The sequence below is a fragment of the Eretmochelys imbricata genome, chromosome 1 (genome assembly GCF_965152235.1).
Source record: "Eretmochelys imbricata isolate rEreImb1 chromosome 1, rEreImb1.hap1, whole genome shotgun sequence".
In the NCBI taxonomy this organism is placed as follows: domain Eukaryota; kingdom Metazoa; phylum Chordata; order Testudines; family Cheloniidae; genus Eretmochelys; species Eretmochelys imbricata.
In genome coordinates, this window is record NC_135572.1 from 292,753,472 (window position 1) to 292,761,841 (window position 8,370).

The window sequence follows — 8,370 nt, forward strand, 5'->3', positions numbered from 1 at the left end:
TATATAAAGTGGCTTTACAGAGAATCTCAGTCTGTCAATAGAAGAATTGATAACATAGTTAGAGCCATAATCTATTAGATTTTATTCCCTGAGTAGTAACAACACAGAGAAAAGCCCACAAAAAGGAAAGCTATTTACAAGTAAACATTAAGCTTTCAGTATGCAGCCACAACAGGGATCAGCAGGCTCAGGCTACCTGGAGTAGCTGGCAAATAATTGGAAGATTCAGGGATAAATCCTGCTCACATTACTCATGCAAGTAGCCCTATTAGCCTGAATGCAAGAAAAGTAAGATAATATGGCTTCAGCTCATAGAAGTAAAGCAGGGGTAGTCAATTATTTTTGTCAAGGTCCAAATTTCTTGGTCAAGGTAGAGTCAAGGTCCAGACTCTAGAGAAAATAATAATAAATAATAATAAAATAACAACAACAACAACAACAAGTAAATAAGAAGATTTTGGGATCTGTGCAAAAGTGTCTGGTGGCCCAGATTTGGGCCACGGTCCACCTATTGACTGCCTCTAGGGCAGGGGTTCCCAAACTTGGTTCGCGGCTTGTTGAGGGTAAGCCCCGGCAGGCTGCGAGATGCTTTGTTTACCTGCTGCGTCCACAGGTATGGCTGCTCACAGCTCCCAGTGGCCACGGTTTGCCGTTCCCGGCCAATGAGAGCTGTGGGAAGCTAGTTCCTTTGAGTGGGATAGGGAAGTGGTTTTTAATACCAGACAGCCAAAGCAGAGTACTAAAATGAAATGCTCTGAATTTGCCAATTGGAGAACGTTGCATGGTTGTATCAGCCTCCAGATAAACTAGAGCAGAGGTGGGCAAACTACGGCCCATGGGCTACATCCAGCCCATGGGACCATCATGCCTGGCCCCTGAGCTCCTGGCCCGGGAAGCTAGTCCCCAGGCCCTCCCCCGTTGTTTCCCCTCCCCTGCAACTACGCCTCCGTGTGGGCAGTGGGGCTGTGAGCTCCTGCAGCTCTGAGCGGCATGGTAAGGGGGCAGCAGCGATGTGCACATGGCAGTGGGGGGTTGGGTAGGGGGTCCCAGGGGGCAGTCAGGGGACAAGGGACCAGGGGGCGGTTGGATGGGGCAGAGATTCTGGGGCAGTCAGGGGTTGGGGAACGGGGGGTTGGACATGGCCAACAGCAGGGGATGGACAGGGAGCAGGGGGGGTTGGATAGGGAGTCCTGGGGGGCCTGTCAGGGGGCGGGGGTGTGGATAGGGGTCGGGGCAGTTAGGGGACAGGGAGCAGGGGGATTGGATTGGGGGTGGGATCCAAGGGGGGCAGTTTGGGGCAGGGGTCCCAAGAGGAGGCAGTCAGGAGACAAGGAGCAGGGGGGGGTTGGACGGGTCGGGGGGTCTGAGGAGGACAGTCAGGGGGTGGGAAGTGGGAGGGGGTGAATAGGGGGTGGGGGCCAGGCTGTTTGGGGGGCACAGCCTTCCCTACCCGGCCCTCCATACAGTTTCACACCCCGATGTGGCCTTTGGGCCAAAAAGTTTGCCCACCCCGGTCTAGAGAGATGGGAGGTGATCCTGTGAGTGGTGACGAAACAGAGGCTGATGTGTTGCTCGCTGACTGGCAAATGGCAATATTGCCAAATCTGAGCGTTCAAAAGCAGAAGACAAATAAAAATAAGCCCATCCCCAGTGCATGTGCACTACAGCACTATTGCAATTAGCAACATTTCCTGGAAAAAGCAGAAAACGTACAGGACAGTTACTGTAGGGTGGGGATAATCACTGCTGTACCTCGCTTCCCATTCAGAAAGCGCAGCTTATGACTTGGCCATATTACACAACAGCTGCCTCTTCCATCAGTGACCCCCTTCCTCCAGCCCACCTTCAGACCCACCTCAGAGTTGTCTATTTTTTTCTAGCCAGGCTTCTACCCTGAGCCACTCAGCCTCTTATTAATAATAATAATTTGTATTGTGGTGGTGGCTAGAGGTCCAGTCAAGGTTCAGAGACCCATTGTGCTAGGTACTGTACATACATAATGAAAAGATGGCCCATGCTCTAGAACTGTTACAATCTAAATATACTTTAAAACTTCTTTAAGCCTGGATAATCCATCCACTTCCCTGACCAATAGGAGCTGGTCTCACGGTCCAGCAGTGCAATGTGGCTGCTGTAATGTCATAACAGATTGTCTTCTGGGACAAGGATCTCCCACAAAATAAGATTAGCTGTGTTGAATGCCTCTTGCTAGGTGAGATATTCAACCCTTAACTATGATTACAGGATGTCATTCAAAATAACACATTTGCTGAAATATAGAAACATAAATGGGATAGTGACAGTGTGTGGGAAGAAGTTTGTAAAACGAATTTGCAAAGGACCCTTTTAAGGTGCCGACAGACTAAACAACTATCTTCATGGTTTTTTACTGTGGCACTCATTAACAAGAGAGAATGAAAGGACCAGCCAGTGCCAGAAATAGCCCAAGCGTCTGCCACGTTGCCCTGCTCACACACTCCTATTCTCATATCAGCTGTCCTAGCTAATTCCTAGGTTTTCTTGTGCAGACACTTTCAATGGCCCAGTGTTCACAAATGTCCATTAGTGACTTGTGACTCAATCAGGATTTGAACAGAAATCACTGGAGTTAAAAGTCCAGGGCTGAGCCTTGGTTCCGCCTAGCCTTTTGTGCCGCTCCAGTAGTATGCAAGGGATAGAGACCGACCCTGCCAGGGCTGGGTGGTGTAAAATGGGCATATGTGGCTCTCTACCACCTTCTTCTTTCCACAGCCCAGGAGGCATTGGGGGCTTTTCTGGGTAACATGGACAGGTGAGGGAGGGAGAGCTGCACTCTGATGATGCCCAGCCTGTGGTATAGTCTTGAGGGGACTGTTTTAACTAACTGGTATAATTTAGAACAATCCTTCAGCTGCTCTGAGTTCTGCCAGGGCTGGTCTGGCCCCTTAGAGCCACCTTCTGCCCCAGCCTGGGTCCCGTGCTGAGTGCAGCTCTGAGGGACCCAGAGTCTGGACCCATATTTGTCACATGTGCATTAAAAAGAGTTGCAGTCTCACCAGCACGCATCTCTCACTCTTTTAGCAAATCTTTATTTATCCAAGCTCTAAATTTTCTCTGCTCTAATAATTCCAGGATTGGCTGTATTTCAGACTGTTCAGCACTGACTTTGAGTCTTGTGGCTTGCTATCCTTTATATTGTACAATAATGCTACTCAATCATAGGCCGGGTGTTTTAGACTCTCCGGCTCTATTTTCTTTTATCGATCTTCAGTACACTAATGGTATCCCATCTATTGATCCACACTACCTTGTATTAAGAGTGTGGTTTCTAAATATTTTTTTCACCTCTAGTATTTGGCATTGAATGAATAGCAGTCATACTAAAGATGGTCTTTAATCTTGTTTCCCTTTCTGTTTGATTGATAGGTTAGTATTCCTTGGAGTTTTTCACGGAATTGACTCTAGTTAAAAATGGTGTTGAATAAAACATTTGATCTAAAAGGTTTTCAGAATTCCAGCAGCAGTGATACATTGGGAAAGTGAAGGTTTTGTGAAGTACTATATGTACTATTTATGAGGGTATCATTTTTAGTCTCCCGTGCTTTCCAATTCCTTCTACAAGAATCCTTCTACAAGACCTGACATTGCCACTTTAGCTGATGTATGGTTTGAAGTATTGCATCTTTTTCATTTACTCCTGCTACTGTGGTAACTTTTATTTTTGGTTTGGAGCACAGTATTCTATCAACTTGATAGCCCTTGATGAGCAACATTCCCTTGATGAAAAAGGTTCATTGTGACAGCCACTGAGATACCCTAGTGGGATTAAATAGGATCAACAACATGACACTCTTTCTGCCTCCATTTCTCTTATTTTACTAAGAGAAATAGCCCATTTAGGCTTTGTTTAATTTTCTGGGTTGCACAGGGGAAAGTATTTTCTGTCCGACATGACAGGTCACAATCTAATAGCCTTAAAGAACTGAATAATTGGTCACCATGGTAATGGTTCATAAATAATCTCCTTTTAGTCCAAAATATCGGCATGGGAAATGCAGACTCTTTCCTCCACTTTGCCAACAATGCCTACAAACCACTTGACAATGTTCAGGCAGCTGGTGTTTTGTGATTGCTGTTTATAATTGTCTCACGGTTTGTGCTCTCCCATATCTCCCCTCTGTCTGTTGTTGCTCATCTTAAATGTAGATTGTAAACTCTTTGGGGCAGGGATCATCTTTTTATTATATATTTGTACAGTGCCCAGACCACAAGGCCCTGGCCTCTAGGTGCTACCACAATACAAATAATGATACAGGCAACATGGAACACTATATTTTAACTGGCTCTAGTCAGGTAAGTGTTGTGCAAGTTTTGTCACACATTTATTACTGCTAAATCAGTTCATTCTTGACCTGCAGACCCTGACTAGTCTAGTCCTCACTCTTTTCTAGGACAGCTAGTATGGCAGTTTAGTATCGTGGATAGACATTCCCTAAGGATGCAGTGGAGACCACCAAACTAATTTCATCAAAGGTGATCTTTAGTTGTAATCATTGAGGGTCTGATTAGCAGAGCTGTGAGACACAAGGAGGTGGAGGAGGGGAGATGGCTTAATTCCACCTTGCAGCCCCTCAATTATAGGGGTGGCTAAGGTCCAGTTCTTGCCCTGACATAAGTTAAAGCAGCCTCAAGACTGCTTAGACTTACATCTGGCTGCTAGCAACTGAAAGGGGCCATTACAATAACCAGTAATAGTATGCGCAGAGGGACTCTAGCCACACCACCTTTCCCTTGGCCATGCTCCTCACACTGGCGGCTGTGAATGGAAGTGGTATGGAGCAGTATGACATCTGTACACTACCCAAAGATTCTCCTACACTGGTGCAATTTCCAGATGCACTAGCTTTATGGCCAGTTTGTACTGGCAGAGGGTCTATAGTCTGATGGAAAAATCAGGGCCTGAATTTTCAACCAAGCTATTGTCCACTGCTCGGGCCAGGTCAGATGTGATGGAGCTGTAGAGCTGGATGTCCGTTAGCATACTGTATGCATTGCAACTCATGTCTCTCTACTAATCTTCCCAATGGGCTCATATCTTCATTGCAAAAGAGGGGTGACATAGGCACCCGCATGAGAGAGCAATCAGGGCAAGGCAAACAAGTAATTACTATTTGGGTTCTCTCCACAAAATAAAAGTGGACTCACTCCTGCTCAAGTCTAAAATATTATGACCAAGACCTCTCAAAAGCTGCTGACAAATCTAAAATATTCATTTATTGGTAGAGGAGATCATCAGCTAGTGCTGTTTCTAACCTATACCCAGGTGTATAATCCAAATGACTGGGGTCAAGGAAATGTAAGGATATTAAGTGTAGTGAGCCCAAGGGTAGAAGGGACTATTTAGCATAATAATAGGGGTGGCAGATACAGGCTAAAATCAAGGTCCAGATTGAGGCTGGTCCTGCATGAATGCACAAAGTGGGGAGGAGAGGTTCTTTTCCCTACCCCCTCACCATCCCTGTTCTGCAGGCAAAGCACTAGACTCCCTGAAAAGGGAGTCAGGAGGGGAGCACCACATTTCCCAGTAGCCAGCAGAGCTGCCTGGGTGCAGGCAGCTGGAGTACATTCTGTATCCATCTAATGAGTGGCAGAGCCTCCCTCTAATGTGCATTCACAACACAATGCTATGTCTTAAAAGCATAATCTAACCCTATCGAAGGGGGAAATTAGGCTAAATTAGAGGAAAATCCTTCCTGACAATGAGTGTAGTCACCCATAGGGAAATGGTGGGAAGATACATCACTCAGAAAATTTAAAAGAAAGCAGGATTTGGGAGCTCTTTGGGGCAGCAACCATCTGTGTGTTCTGGGTTTGTGCAGCACAATGGGCTCCTGGTCTATGACTGGGGCTCCTTGATGTTACAGTAATGCAAATAAATTATAATAAATTAGCTTTTTAGGAGTTCTCATTCTGACAAATGAGGAAATTCATCCTATGCTTTGTGAGGAAAAATACTAGGGTCCAGATCCACAAAGGGACTTAAGTCCCAGTTTTGGCTCCACTGCGGTGCACAAAACTCCAGCCAAACCCAGTTGACACCTAAACTTACTCAGTGCCTAAGTTTTCAGGGCAAAAGTTCGCTAAGCATTTATGTTTCTGCCTCTGGGCATTTGCACTGCTGCCTCCCTCTCGGCATCCAGACACCTATCTCCATCCTACATCCCAGAGCAATTCACAAGTCAGGGGAATACAAGCATTCAGCTGCCTATGTCACATGTGGGGCCAGATCCAGGAAGCATGCTCAGGAGCCACATACTGAACTGGGTCCCTTTCAAAATTTCACCACAGAAGGCAGTGGCACCAGCCTTCTAACTTTGAGCCAAATGGTTCAACTACTCACCTGGGATGTGTGAGACCCAGGTTCAATTCCTCCCTCTCTGCTAGAAAGGGAGAAAAGATTTGAATAGGGCTTTCCCACTTCTCAGGAGCATGCTGTAACCACTGAGCTATTGGATATTCTGAGGTGGGCGGGGGGGGCTCCTTCCATTTTGCCTGTTGAAGCTGTTTCACTATGGATAACTAACGAAAGAGTGATTAGAGCAAGAAGACTAAATCTGGGGGTCTCTCTCACCTCCCAAGTGGGTGCTCTAACCACTGGACTACAAAGTAATTCTCATTCTTTGGCCCAGTGACTGTTCCATTGTGGATAAATGCTTAAATGGCCAGAGGAACAGAGTGGGCATGATTCTGTAGTCCAGTGGTTATGGCAACCCCCTGGGAGGTAGGGTACCCCAGACCCAGCCACCTACTCCAATCATTCATTTATTATATATCCACGCTGGAATAGTTTCAACGGGAGCGATAGAGTGAGCCCCACAAAATATGTGAACTGTATACATTTCACCAATGAAAGTATCATTTATCTCACTGTCTAGGCTAATCGATTTTTAAATGTATTGGTATTGTCTCTGGAATTCTGTTCACACAGTTAATAGTTGTCTCTATCTTTATTAAAACAACAGGTAACTCACTGAGGAGGAGTAACCTAGGAGACCAGTTTATAGGAATCTACCTGAATAATCTAATTACCATCATTAGATGATAACCTAGCAACTCCACCAGGTCCCAATAGCTCAGGAGACTGCAGAGCTGACTTTCCTAGCTTCAATAGCCCAGTGGCAGACCCCTCACTTGCCTATCTCTTTCTATCCCACTTCTTCCTTCTGCTCTCATGACCTCCACCTCTCCCTTTCTTCCATTCTCCTGTACCTTCATCTCAGTGCTGTTTAGTCCTCCTCTTCATAGCTGCTAGTGACAACTATTCTACTTCTGGTCCCAAACACCCCTCCCTTACCTCTCTTTTACACTATTTATGCTAACCCTGTTACTTTTCGCTGCACCATCCCATCTCTTCTGGAAACTCCATTTATGTTCCATGGCCTTTTAATGTCTTACAAAACTCCTTTTCCTCACCTGACCTGAAACCTGGGAGAGGATAAGGGTTGAAATGATTACATCTGTTTGAGAGAGGATTGAAGGTGGAGGACTGGCTGACTATGAGTCAAGCAGTTAGAGTGACAGGAAAAATGTGATGGAATAAAAGAATTAATAATGTTTTTAAATATTATTGGAAGCAAGCAACTACTCACAATCTGCTGTCATCACTGAGAAAAACTGGCAAGCCAGAAGAGACTTATAACTGCTTAATTGTCTCACTAAATACTGGAGCAAGCTACTCTAGTTTAACTTAAAAAGTTAATTACCACCAGACATGGATCCAAGCCACAAAACTCAGATTTGAATTTCAGATGCCCCCAAGTTTGGATCTGGGGTTTCAGATATTTGCAAAATACAAATTTAGATTTCAAATAAACATCCCCAATGTTCCTAGACATTCAGAGTTTGATTTAGGCTCATCTCTAAGGATCATAAGTCTAAAATAATTTTATGGATAGGGATTTCCTCTATCTTCTTGACTCACAATCAGCCTCTCACTTTTTTATTAAACCTCTCCTAAACAGATCTTCTAGCCTAGTAGATGGTATTTTAAAAAGTTTGAAAAGACTTTTATTTTAATACATTCTAGATAGCTTGTGCTAGATAATAAATTACATGGTGCAGCATAAAAGTTTTATTGACATTGGTTTGTGATTTTTGATTTCCTCAAACATAAAACAATGAGTGAAGGCGTGTAGGTCATCCCAAATGTACACCAATAAAACCTTCATGCAGTGCTATTATGTTCTATGTATGCCACATGGTTTATAGAGAAACGAATATAAAAATGCTTTAAATTTATTTTTTTTTATTGGTAGTATATATAAGAAGGGTCTGAATGAGTTTTCCCACGACATCTAAAGTGATGAACTAGGGGAAAAGACTTCAGACTGA